General features: G+C 39.7%; 1 pseudogene; it reads right to left on the reverse strand.

Moving 5' to 3' along the window:
• Nucleotides 1-5,865: 5,865 nt before the first annotated feature.
• On the reverse strand, nt 5,866-7,587 carry LOC123610412 (annotated as a pseudogene).
• Between the last annotated feature and the right edge of the window lie 4,490 nt (nt 7,588-12,077).

Genomic DNA, 12,077 nt, shown 5'->3' on the forward strand with positions numbered 1-12,077 from the left:
TGAAAAAAGAAAAGAAAAGAAAAAGGATAACACAAAACAGGGTGTGTCGATAATTTTATAAGCCTAACTAAGCTTCTTTTTTTTTCTTTTCTTTTTTTTTTAATTTTTTTTTTCAATGTTTATTTATTTTTGGGACAGAGAGAGACAGAGCATGAATGGGGCAGGGGCAGAGAGAGAGGGAGACACAGAATCGGAAACAGGCTCCAGGTTCTGAGCCAGCAGCCCAGAGCCCGACGCGGGGCTCGAACTCACGGACCGCGAGATCGTGACCTGGCTGAAGTCGGACGCTTAACCGACTGCGCCACCCAGGCGCCCCAAGCCTAACTAAGCTTTATGTGAAGAATCTGAATACTGTACTCTTAGCAGAGAAACATACTATGTTTTGTTATTGGGTAGAAACATAAGAGATCAACTAATTCTACTGCTCCATTTTACAAAAGAAAATGGAGGCCCAGATGGAAAAGAGTGGCTTACTGTGGGGTAATAGCTAATTAACGGATGAATTTGTGCTGCATCCAGGTTTTTTGACTTCTAGGTCCTTGAAAATTTCATTCTATAACATCATCTTTAAAGCAACCAAACAAACAAAACATGGGTTCATCTTTTGAAATTTCAAAGTGGATTTTTAGATGCAAATTAGATTAGTTTCAAGGTTGCAATTATCTTTGTTTATCCTTTGCCACGATAGATAGTAGAATTGTGGGGATTTTTTTTGGTTGTTGTTCCTGGAAGTGGTACAGTTGTCCATGGGGAAGCAAGGGAAACATTCGTCTTCAGGCAATAATTACTTTCCACTCTTTCAGGGCTTTGTTGAAATCTCACCTCCTCCAGCAAGCCTTCCCTACATTCTTTAGTTTATGGCAAACTTCTCTTAATTCCCACGGGAACTATTCGCCATCTTTTTGTTATTTTTACTGTAAAACAATTATTACAAGATCACAAGAAAATAAATGAAAAGAAAAAAACTAACATTCTGTCATTTCAACAAATTAAACCATTTTCATTTTTCACAATTACATTCAGCATTTTGTATGCATATATAATTTGTATGCCACTGGATATTTTTGTAATCATGGCATAGATATATATTTGTAGTCATTTCCTCATTTGGCAATGCATGATCACTTTTTCAAGTTGCTACATGATTTTCATAATTTTATTTTGAATGGCATTACTCATTACCTTTTGGGTATTTCATAGGAATATTGCAATTAACATGTCTGAGTGGACTCAGCTTTTCCATTCAGCATCATGCAGTTTTAGGCAGAAAAAGTCCTCAGCTTCTCCATCTCATTGCTATCCACTGCTTCCATTGAGTTGAAAAGTCTAATTTTCTACTGCCTAAATATTTCATAATCAAAAACTCTTTTTTCCCCACTTCATCACTGGCTTAGCCTTCTTGAGGCTCACCGGTCCAATTTCAGTAGCGCTCATTCCTACTGGTATCCTCCTTATGGAGGCATAAGTAATCTTTCTAAAATGAAAATATGATACAATACTTCTCGGCTTAAAAACATTCAGTGATGGGGTGGCTGGGTGGCTCAGTCGGTTAAACATCCAACTTTGGCTCAGGTCATGTTTTCACAGTCTGTGAGTTCAAGCCCTGCATGGGGCTCTGTGCTGACAGCTCAGAGTCTGGAGCCTGCTTTGGATTCTGTGTCTCCCTCTCTCTCTGCCCCTGCCCTGCTCACACTCTGTCTCTCTCTTAAAAATAAATAAACATTAAAAAAAAAACATTCAGGGGCTCCTGGGTGGCTCAGTCGGTTGGATGTCTGACTTTGGCTCAGGTCATGATCTCACGGTTCGTGAGTTCGAGCCTCGTGTCGGGCTCTGTGCTGACAGCTCAGAGCCTGGAGCCTGCTTCAGATTCTGTGTCCCCCCTCTCTCTCTGTTCCACCCCTGCTTGTGCTCTGTTTCTCTCTGTCTTTCAAAAATGAATAAACCTAAAAAAAATTTTTTTTAAAAAACATTCAGTGATTTTCCTTTGTCTGTGAGGAGGTTGTCAGTACTTGAAACTGGGGTTATTTTGCACAAAAATGTAGATTTCTGGTTCCTCTTGGGGAATTGAACATCTGAGCACAGTGGGTCTGCTTTCCAGCATGGCACCAGAAAGCAGAAGCTGAGTGGAGGCTGTTTCTACAGACAAGGCAAATGCTCCCCAATCTGACCGGGAGGTCCCCTCAATCTGTCTTGGTGCTCATGGGCTTTGAGTGTGGCATCCCCTTACTGTCTAAGCCAAAGCCTAAATTCCTGTGAATGGCCTGAAGGTTCTTCATCACAGGCCCTGTTGAGTTCTTTAACCTTATTATTGCACTTATCAAGAGATAGAGAGGGGGCTCCCAAATGTGCCTTGTAATACCCACCATCTTTGCTCACCTTTGCATTGGCTAGGGGAAACTCTTTTTCTTCCTTCCAGACTTGGTCTGCACCTCTCTGAAGACCATCCTGATTTCTAAAAGCTACCGGGTGGCAGAATGATCTGGAAAGGCATTTTACTTCTCATCCTATTCTATGACTAGTTTTTCCCTGCTCAGGCGAGGAGACCAGGCAAGAAGGTTTCTCTTGCTGCTGCCTCCTTAATCCTTCTCCACTCCTTTTTGTCTGGCTCTCTTCTCTGCTTTCCTAATCCTTTCCTGTCTATTTAATTCAGCAAAAGTTTACAGAAGGGCTGCTGAGGGCACTGGATGAGTGAGGGGGTGAGTAAGGTTCCTGCAGTGGTAGGGCTTGCATCTGTGTAAGACCAGCAAATGTGTGATGGTGGCACATGAACAGGTGCTTTAAGTCAGATATGAGCAGTGTGCTGTGAACAGGTGCTGGTGTTGGCCAGCCCTGTTTGGCAAAGGCAGGGAAAGACGATTGCTTACATTTAAAAGGATTTCTTAACAGGATAATGGAATCATGTGTTCCTCATAACTCTTTGTCTTATGCTTTCTTCTCATCTGTAGATTCCCTTCTAAGCCTCTCTAATATTTCATTTTAGAATGTGACAGGTTGTCTGATTTTGAATCTAACCCCATTACTTATCTCTGTGACATTTGCTAGACCACTTAAATTCTCCATGTCTGTTTCTTAATTTTTTTATTAAAACTTTTTTTTAATTTTAGAGAGAGAGTATGCATGAGCGAGGGAGAGGGGCACAGGGAGAGGGGGAGAGAGAGAGAGAGAGAGAGAGAGAGAGAGAGAGAGAGAGAGAGAGAGAGAAGAGAGAGAGAGAGAGAAGAGAGAGAGAGACTTAAGCTGGTTCCATGTCCGGTGCAGACCCCCTACTCTCCAGCTACGCAAGCCAGAGAACTAGGGGTTATACTTGATTGTTCCTCTTCATCCTCACCTATCCAATCAACCACCAATACCTGTGACTTCTTACTCTGAAAGGTCGCTTATATTTGTCCATTTCTTTCTGTTTTCACTGCCTTCCACCCTAGTCCAAGTTACTATCATTTCTTTTAGAGTAAATGCAATTACCTTCTTATTGAGCTATATAATTGCTTAATGAGACAGAATATTATTTTCACCTGGTTTCCATTATAAAACATGCTCTGTCTTCATTGGAAGAATGATTGGAATAGAGGACCCTCCCCCCCCAAATACAGTCCCCAAACTTGAATCATATCACTGTTAAGGACATTAGGTGATACCAAGATATAGTAGGGCAAAAGGAAAGTAATTTTTTTTATGAGCATAAGGGAAAGAATTTTGTGGTCAAATAGTAAAGCAGAGGAGGATAGAAAAAAAGAAAGAGAAGGGAGGAGTAAGGGTGAATAACTAGAAGATGATAAGAATATGAAGGCCAGTGAAAATTCATAGCATGGAGAGCCAATAAATATTTTTTTTAATGCTATAGCTTATGTCTCCAGGGCTTACAAAAACATAAAATGCTATAGCTTGATTGTCATTCTCATGTGCTTTGCTGAGAACTAAATCCTTCCTTCTTCCTTGTTCCTCTTATGAAAGTTTTCAAAATCTTTTAAGAATTTGTGAGGGTATACTCTGTTTTGGGGCAACTGAACCTAGTTTTATGAGTAGGTTAATGCAGTATGTCACAGAGGAGCCATGAACCCAGAAGGCAGAGGTGGCCATGAGCAATAGGCCATGGGAAGTTCCAGAAACTGGAGCAGAACTTTGGTCTTCTGTTAGGTCATGGGATTGTTCAGAGCTTAAGACAATTATTCCTAGATCTCCAAAGAGACGAGGGGTCTCCAGCTGACATCTGCTTGACATTTGCGTCTACATAAAATTGTTCCTTCCTACGTGACAAAATGATACTCTGAGAGAAGCATGTAAATCTAGTTTCTTTTCTTCTTTGTGAAAATACACAGCCAAATCATTAACTCTTTTAATTTCAGGATCGAACCAATCAGAAACTGATTGGGAAATGGCATTCCAACAGGCTGGATTTATTCACAGCTCTGCTTCGTAACTGGGTGCCAAGGGATTTGCCAATGGGAAGTAACTGAACTTCTCTGTGACCTCGTGTTTCTCATCAGTAAAATAAGGGATTTAGGCCAACCATTGTTTTCTAAGCTTTGATCTACATATCCATATAACAGAAGATGTGGGAACTTCCACATTTCCATTCACAGCTAGAATGACCGTATGTCCAATTTACTTCATATAGGCCCAGTTTGTGCCTGTTTCCTGGCATCATTATTAATCATGCCCCATTTCACTCTCAAAGATGTCCAGATGTGGATAATAACATCACAATTTCCCTATTAATAGGAATTCCTGGAATAGAAAATTTTAGGTTAAATAATTTTAAGCAGGTGTTTTAACTGCAAAACTTTGCAGATTCTTTAATATGCTAATGTGTCTCACAATTCTTCAAAAGAGAGGGGTTGTAGTTTCTAGGATTTTGGCTTCGGAATCCTTATTTTGCTTCTTCTGGGAATAGGACAATGGGACTTATTTTGGGAAAGAGTATTAAATCATCTTAATTCAGCAAATATTTATCAACTACGCTGCGCCAAGCCCTGGAAGAGGCAATGTAGAAATAGTGACGGGTAGAACCTAACTTTGCCTCAAAGTAGTTTATAGTCCGAACCGTGGGAATTAAGATTGTACACAAGGAACTGCAATTCAAGGTCACATTCTAGTTTTTTTTTTTTAACTTTTTTTTAATGTTTATTTATTCTTGAGAGACAGAGAGAGACAGAGTGTGAGCAGGGGAGGGGCAGAGAGAGAGGGAGACACAGAATCTGAAGCAGACTCCAGGCTCTGAGCTGTTAGCACAAACCATGAGATCGAACCCACAAACCATGGGATCATGACCTGAGCTGAAGTTGGACACTTAACCAACTGAGCCACCTAGGTGCCCCGGTCACATTCTAGTTTTAATATTTTACTATGATGCCATGTAATTAGAGGCCAAGATAAGATACAAAATTTAAATCCTAAATGAGTGGTATAATCTGTTAGCATTGTGTCAAGTGAAGGTTTCTTTCTTTCTTTTTAAAAATTGTTATTATTAATTTTCTTGCTCTTGGGTCATTAGAGCTTGGAAGCCCACCCAGCAGCCCTCCTCCTACTCCTAGAAATGTGGCCCCAAGGGCCTAGTAACTGGCCTCTCCAGAGCAGACAGCCCAGAGGCTGTACGGGGGGCCAAAACAAACAAAACAGTAAGAAATGTTTTCTGGAAGGCATGTGGCTCCTCCCACGCCTGCAGATGTTCACTCTGGTCTGAGTGCACATCCTCCCCAGAGCTTCCAGACCACCAGCGCCATTCCAGCACACCTTCTTCCCCCTCTAGCCCCAAGGCTTCCTTGTGCTAGGGCAGCCATTTGGCAGGGTTCTGGGGCCAGCAGAGGCTGTGAAGTCAGAGGGGGAGACGGGACCTGGGTACCTTTCCCACCGTGTCTTCTCCAGAGCCTAGCTGCTGAAGCATTCCTGCTGGAACTCCTGGAAGTCTTCCTCAGCTACCTTCTTCTTCATCTTGGCCACAGGCTGGTCACAGGCCTTGCAGCCCTAGTTCTGGCCCACATCTGCTGAGTGACTGACTCAGCCACCGTGCTTTTCGCACTGGTTATAAACTTCAGGTTTACTCCGAGGTAGTCTTGACACTCTTGCTTCTGGAACTCAGCAAATGCCAACTTGGGCACCTTTCCCTTGGCTGAGTTCTGCGTGTTTCTGGGCTTGGGTTGCCTTTGCTTTCTGGCGGCGCTTCACTGGAGCCCCATTGGGCTTGGCCTGGCCTGGCCTGGGGTGCCTTGGGCACTCCCAGCAGCTCCAAACCCCACCGCAGTGGCCGACAACATGGCTGCACTTAGCTCCACCCACAAACCCACAAATTATTATTATTCTTAATTCCAGTATAGTTAACCTACAGCGTTATATTAGTTCCAGGTGTAGAATATAGTAATTCAATCAACACTTCCATACATCACCTAGTACTCATTACAAGTGCACTCCTTAAGCCTTATCACCTATTTCCCCCATCCCCCCACCCACCTCTTCTGGTAACCATTAGTTTGTTCTCTATAGTTAAGTCTCTGTTTCTTGGTTTGTCTCTTCATTTTTCTTTGTTTGTTTTGTTTCTTAAATTCCACATGCGAGTGAAATCGTATAGTATTTATCCGTCTCTGACACTTATTTTGCTTAGCATTTTATACCCTCTGGCTCCATCCATGTTATTACAACTGGCAAGACTTCATTCTTTTTTATGGCTGAATAATATTCTGTTACATATATATGTTTTTTCCCATTATATCATTACACACACACACACACACACATCACCTCTTCTTTATCCATTTATCTATTGATCAATATCTGGGCTGCTTCCATAATTTGGCTATTGTAAATAATGCTGCTATAAACATAGGGGTGTATGTATCCCTTTGAATTAGTGTTTTTGTATTTTGGGGGCAAATTCTCAGGAGTGGGATTATTGGATCATAGGGTAGTCCTATTTTTAACTTTTTGAGGAATCTCCATACTGTTTTCTAGAGTGGCTGCACCAGTTTGCATTCCCATCAACAGTGCAAGAGGGTCCCTTTTTCTCCATATCTTCACCAAAACTTGTTTAAGTGAAGGTTTCCTAGACCCAATACTGGATGAATATATTCACTAAATCTCTCGGAATATTCATATAGTGGTCCAGAGAACCAGAATTTTCGTACTTATGCAGACCATCTTATTTTAAGATTCAGAGTCTCAACAGTGCCTATGAGGAGATGATTGGTAGGGTTATTTGTAAAAAGATGTTGGAAATGCTACTTTGTTGCAAGTTCTTGTGAGTAGACTGTGATTAGACAGTTACTAGGAGATTAATTTTTGGTAGAATTGTTATGGTTAACAGCAATAATTAGCACTTAGTGGGAAATATTCACATGATAATTTATTCACATATTAATTTATTTATTCCTTACAAGAATCAGATTTTATCAGTATTTGCTCTTTACAAAAGAAAAAGTGAAGCCCCGACAGGTTGAAAAACTGACCCAAGTTTTCACGGCAGAACCGGGAATTTACACCCAGGCAGTTTTTCTCCAGAGCTTGCGTGCTTCTTCACCACTAAATGTCAACAGATATTTGTGTGGTTGACTGTGTGCGGGTTCCTTGACCTCACCTTAGTGGCCTGAAATCAGCCATGGTGAGAGTGTTTACACCAAGAATCAGTAAACACTACAAATCATAGCTTCTCCTCCCTACCGGAGTTGATTGTCAGACATTTACCAGCACTCCTGGTTGCAGACACATTTGGAAAGCTGGGACCGAGTATTGCAGGTTATTCATTGGAGAATTGTTAGTGCTGTTTGTATGTTGTCTGGGTATTTTCATCAAATGAGGATCCATTTTAGTCTGAATTGGAAGAGGATATGCAAAATGAGAATTCTCACGATCATTAAATAATTGGATCTGGGAGTCTTTTCAGAAAATTAAGTGCTCTTTGCAGATATTTCATTTCAAGAAATTCTGGGAAGGAGTTATTGTCCAATTGCAGTTCTGTTTATGCTTCTTTTGCATTTCTGAAACCCATTATTTGCATATTTCTCACGGCAATTACTTTGAATTCATACTCTAGTTATTTGTGTATGTGTATTTTCTCCCAATTAGACTACACAATCCCCGCTAGAATCATGTCAGATCAGACCACAACCCAGGAGACCGCTTAGTAATGTTTCCAAAGTGAGTTAAATGTTGATTGAATTAATGACTTTTTTTTTTCTCTTTCAAATACTACTTGATGATTTAGGTCGAATGGTAAAGGAAACACTTTAAGAAAGCACTTGATGGAATTCTGATTCACAAAGATTTTCTCAAAACAGATAATCCAATGTATTAACCTGTTGAAATCATGATGTTTCGGATTCTATGCTTGAAGATGTAACTTAATTATAATTTTATTTTTCTTGTTTCAGGTAGTACTAAAAGACTGACTTTTTTGTTTCAAGACCTATACTAAGGTAACTACTGGTTTGTGTTTATACATCTAGCTTTAAACCGGTTTTGTTTTGTTCTGTTTTTTGTTTTGTTTTGTTTTTTTCTCTTTCCTCTTGTTAACTCTGATCTTGGCAGTTTGCAAACCACTTTTTTTCCCTAGGTAAGCAGCCCTTTTAACTTTAGATTACAGATTCTATTTTAAAAGGCTTTTTAAAAACATGTCTTGATGGTTTATATTTATTCAAAAATTTTTAGACTCAAAGAAGTGATGTTATTATTTTTTTAATTCCTTTGATAATTAAATATATTTGGAATATTGTTTTAAAAAGATATTCTTTAGGGGTGCCTGAGTGGCTCAGTGGGTTGAGCGTCTGACTTTGGCTTGGGTCATGATCTCCTGGTGTGTGAGTTTGACACCCCCCCCCCCCCCCCCCCCCCCCCCCCCCCCAGTCTGGGCTCTGTGCTGACAGCTCAGAGCCTGGAGCCTGCTTCGGATTCTGTGTCTCCTCCTCTCTCTGCACCTCCCATGCTCATGCTGTGTCTCTCTGTGTCTCTAAATAATAAATAAACGTTAAAACAATTAATAAAATAAAAAAATAAAAAAGATATTCTTTAGAATGGGTGAAGGGGCAGATTTGGTCTTTTCCCCCTAGCGAATCATCAATCTGCTAGCTACTCAGCTAAGGACCCACAACTTTAGTGTGACCTGGGAATTTGGTAGAAATGCAGTGTCTTAGGCCCCACCTCAGACCTATTGAGTCATAATCTGCATTTTAACAACATCCCCAGGAGATTTGTATGCACATTAATGTTTGAGAAAAGCCAATCAATTGGGTCTTTTTCTGAAATTCACCCTGCTGCATAAGCAGCTGACTATAATGTATTCTTCAATGCAGACCACATTTTGGAATTCTGATTTATTTGATGGCTTAATGTTTATTGACTGCACCTGGTGTGCTAGATGCTGCAAAGAAAATTCGAACCACCTAGCCATTGTTCTATAGTTACTTTACTCTAAAATAAGAAGATACAGGCAATTTACTGTTTTTTACTTAAATATACATATACATTGAAAGAAAAAAGGAGTTGGGTAGAGGAAACAGTGAGAAAACAATCCCACTACAGAGGATGTGGCCCATTGTTAAAATAAGAGTAGATGAAGGATATTCATAGACACAAATAGAAATGAAAGAAATTCTGTCAATCATCTATGTTTGGTGGGGGGAAAGCGAACATCTGGATGGCTGAATTTTGTGTAGACGAGGTATCTGGATAATTGCTTGTATTTTCCACTTTTCCTCCAGATGTGTTAGCATTGTGTTGCTGTAGCTCAAACCCATTGCTTTCAGACATTTCATGAATTTTTAGTAGAAAAAATTCTGGAAGCATTGATTTTATGTCTCTATTTCATTCTTTATGAAAATTATAGCATTTTAAATCTAGTATTTGGTCAAGTTTTGACCCCTTGTGTAAAATTACCACTTTGTACAGTGTATGTGGGAGACATTCTTAGTCACTATTATGAAGATATGTTGAAATAAAAGTAAGAATTTTGAAGAGGTCCAGAATTTGTCACCCCGAAATGTGCCACTTTGACATAAGGATTATTTTGAACTGAAGGCAATTGAGAATCCACAAATCAGGAAGAGTTTTTTTGTTTGTTTGTTTGTTTGGTTGTTTTTTTTGTTTTGTTTTGTTTTGTTTTTTGCCTTCCCCTGATCTGCTAAAAGCAGGGCATAAATTTCTCTTTATGAAGCTGTCTCCCTCCCTTGTACTAGGGAGAACAACTCTTTTACTGAAGTCATACTGAAATGAGTCTGCAAAAACGAACCTTACTAAGGTAACCCTTCCATTCCATTAGTTTTCCTCATACATTTCTTAGTTACTTTCATACAATTTATTGTTCCTCAAAGCCTAACTCCCTTTCCTTTGTTAAAATGGTATATAAATCCCACAGACCAACTGCTTGAGTTTCACTTCTTTACTGTGAACTCTATGCATGCAAATATTAATACGTTTGTATTTTTTTTCTCCAGTTGATGGGTCTTTTGTCAGTTAGATTTGCATGCCCCTAATCACTGAATCTAAGAGGGTACAGGAAAAGTTTTCCTGCCTAACAATTTTAACTCTACTAAACCTTTCTTTTAAAACTTTAATAAATCATTTCAAAAGAGGAAAAGAGGAAGTCAAGAAGGAAGGACATGAAGGTAAGATATGGAAACATGTGGAAAGGCTGGGACATCAGTAGAAATGGAATGCGAGTTTTTTGGAATGAGCTATTTAATCATGTGTTTCATCTAATCATTACTCTCACGGTCAATGACTGCAGGCACACTGTATGCAGAGATTATTATTGTCACACCCTAAGCCTGCAGTGAGGTCAACTGTTAGATCAATAACAACTCTGCTCCATCAGATAAGGAATCTAAATGAGAATTGCCACTGTTAATCAGGTATCTTGAAATCCTTGAATAGGACACTGTGATAAATGATTGCTGACTATTCTTCTCTCTTTAACCTCAGTGGACTTTGCTCACCCACATTTTTAATTAACTAATTTAGTTCAGGATGTTTAAAATGCTCAGATCCTTTCAAAATTCTCCCCAGGGAGGTTATTCCTGGAGTAGACATCAGTAAGAATGTCCTTCCTTTCTTTGTAGAGCTATATTTGGCACATTTTGATTTTTTTTTTTCTCAAAGAAATACATTTCTAAGGAAGACTATGGTTTCACATTTCACTTAGCACTTAGTTCTTTACCTCCCAGAATGGTAGCATTTTAAAATTCAGCAGAAATATGTTCTTTATGGTATATTAAACAAAAGTCAAAGCTATGGAAAATTACAACCTTTGGTGCAAAAGGAGATACCTTCTGCTTTTTGAAAGTTAATTAGTAATGAAAAATCTTTTAGAAAAAAATATTGAGTTAAATTGGGGTTATGGGGAAGTCTTAACAATTAAAAGATATTTTGTACATTAAAAAAGACTGAGATTTTGACAGTTACAAATATTATTTAGTTTTATATTTTATAGTCATGATCTTTTAACATGTGTTAAGGTCTGAAATTTCATAACTTTGTATTTACATCTTCTTCTCTACAACATTGAGAAAAGCCCATGATGTTATTTCTTTTTTTTTTCTTTAATGTTTTAATGTCTATTTTTGAGAGAGAGACAGAGAGCAAGCAGGGGAGGTGCAGAGTAAGAGAGACAGAGAGAGAGAGAGAGAGAGAGACAGAATCTGAAGCAGGCTCCGGACTCTGAGCTGTCAGCACAGAGCCAGACACAGGGCTCGAACCCACAAACGGTGAAATCATGACCTGAGCCAAAGTCAGGTGCTTAACCAACTGAGCCACCCAGGCACCCCTATTTCTAATTTTGTAACATTAGAGTTGCTGTAGTTAGCAGAAACAAGCCTATCACCAGAGAATGAGACGAGCCAGTAAAATAAAAACTCATGACTTTTTTTTTTTTTCTTTCTCTAACTTGACTGGTAAGTTAGTGAATGTAGTTAAAACACTCTGGGTTGTGCAGTGCCCCACCCACCTGCAGCTCCTCAGCCCCAGGCCAGAGGCCCAGATGGGGAAACCTCGGGCTGCAGCATCCCTGGAACATGGCAGTGGCTGGACAGGAAGTGAGGAGGGCACTGTAATGCCCGATGTTCTAAAACCTCCCACAAAAGACCACCAGAGTCGTGAGT

This window comes from Leopardus geoffroyi, chromosome C2, assembly GCF_018350155.1.
Source record: "Leopardus geoffroyi isolate Oge1 chromosome C2, O.geoffroyi_Oge1_pat1.0, whole genome shotgun sequence".
In the NCBI taxonomy this organism is placed as follows: domain Eukaryota; kingdom Metazoa; phylum Chordata; class Mammalia; order Carnivora; family Felidae; genus Leopardus; species Leopardus geoffroyi.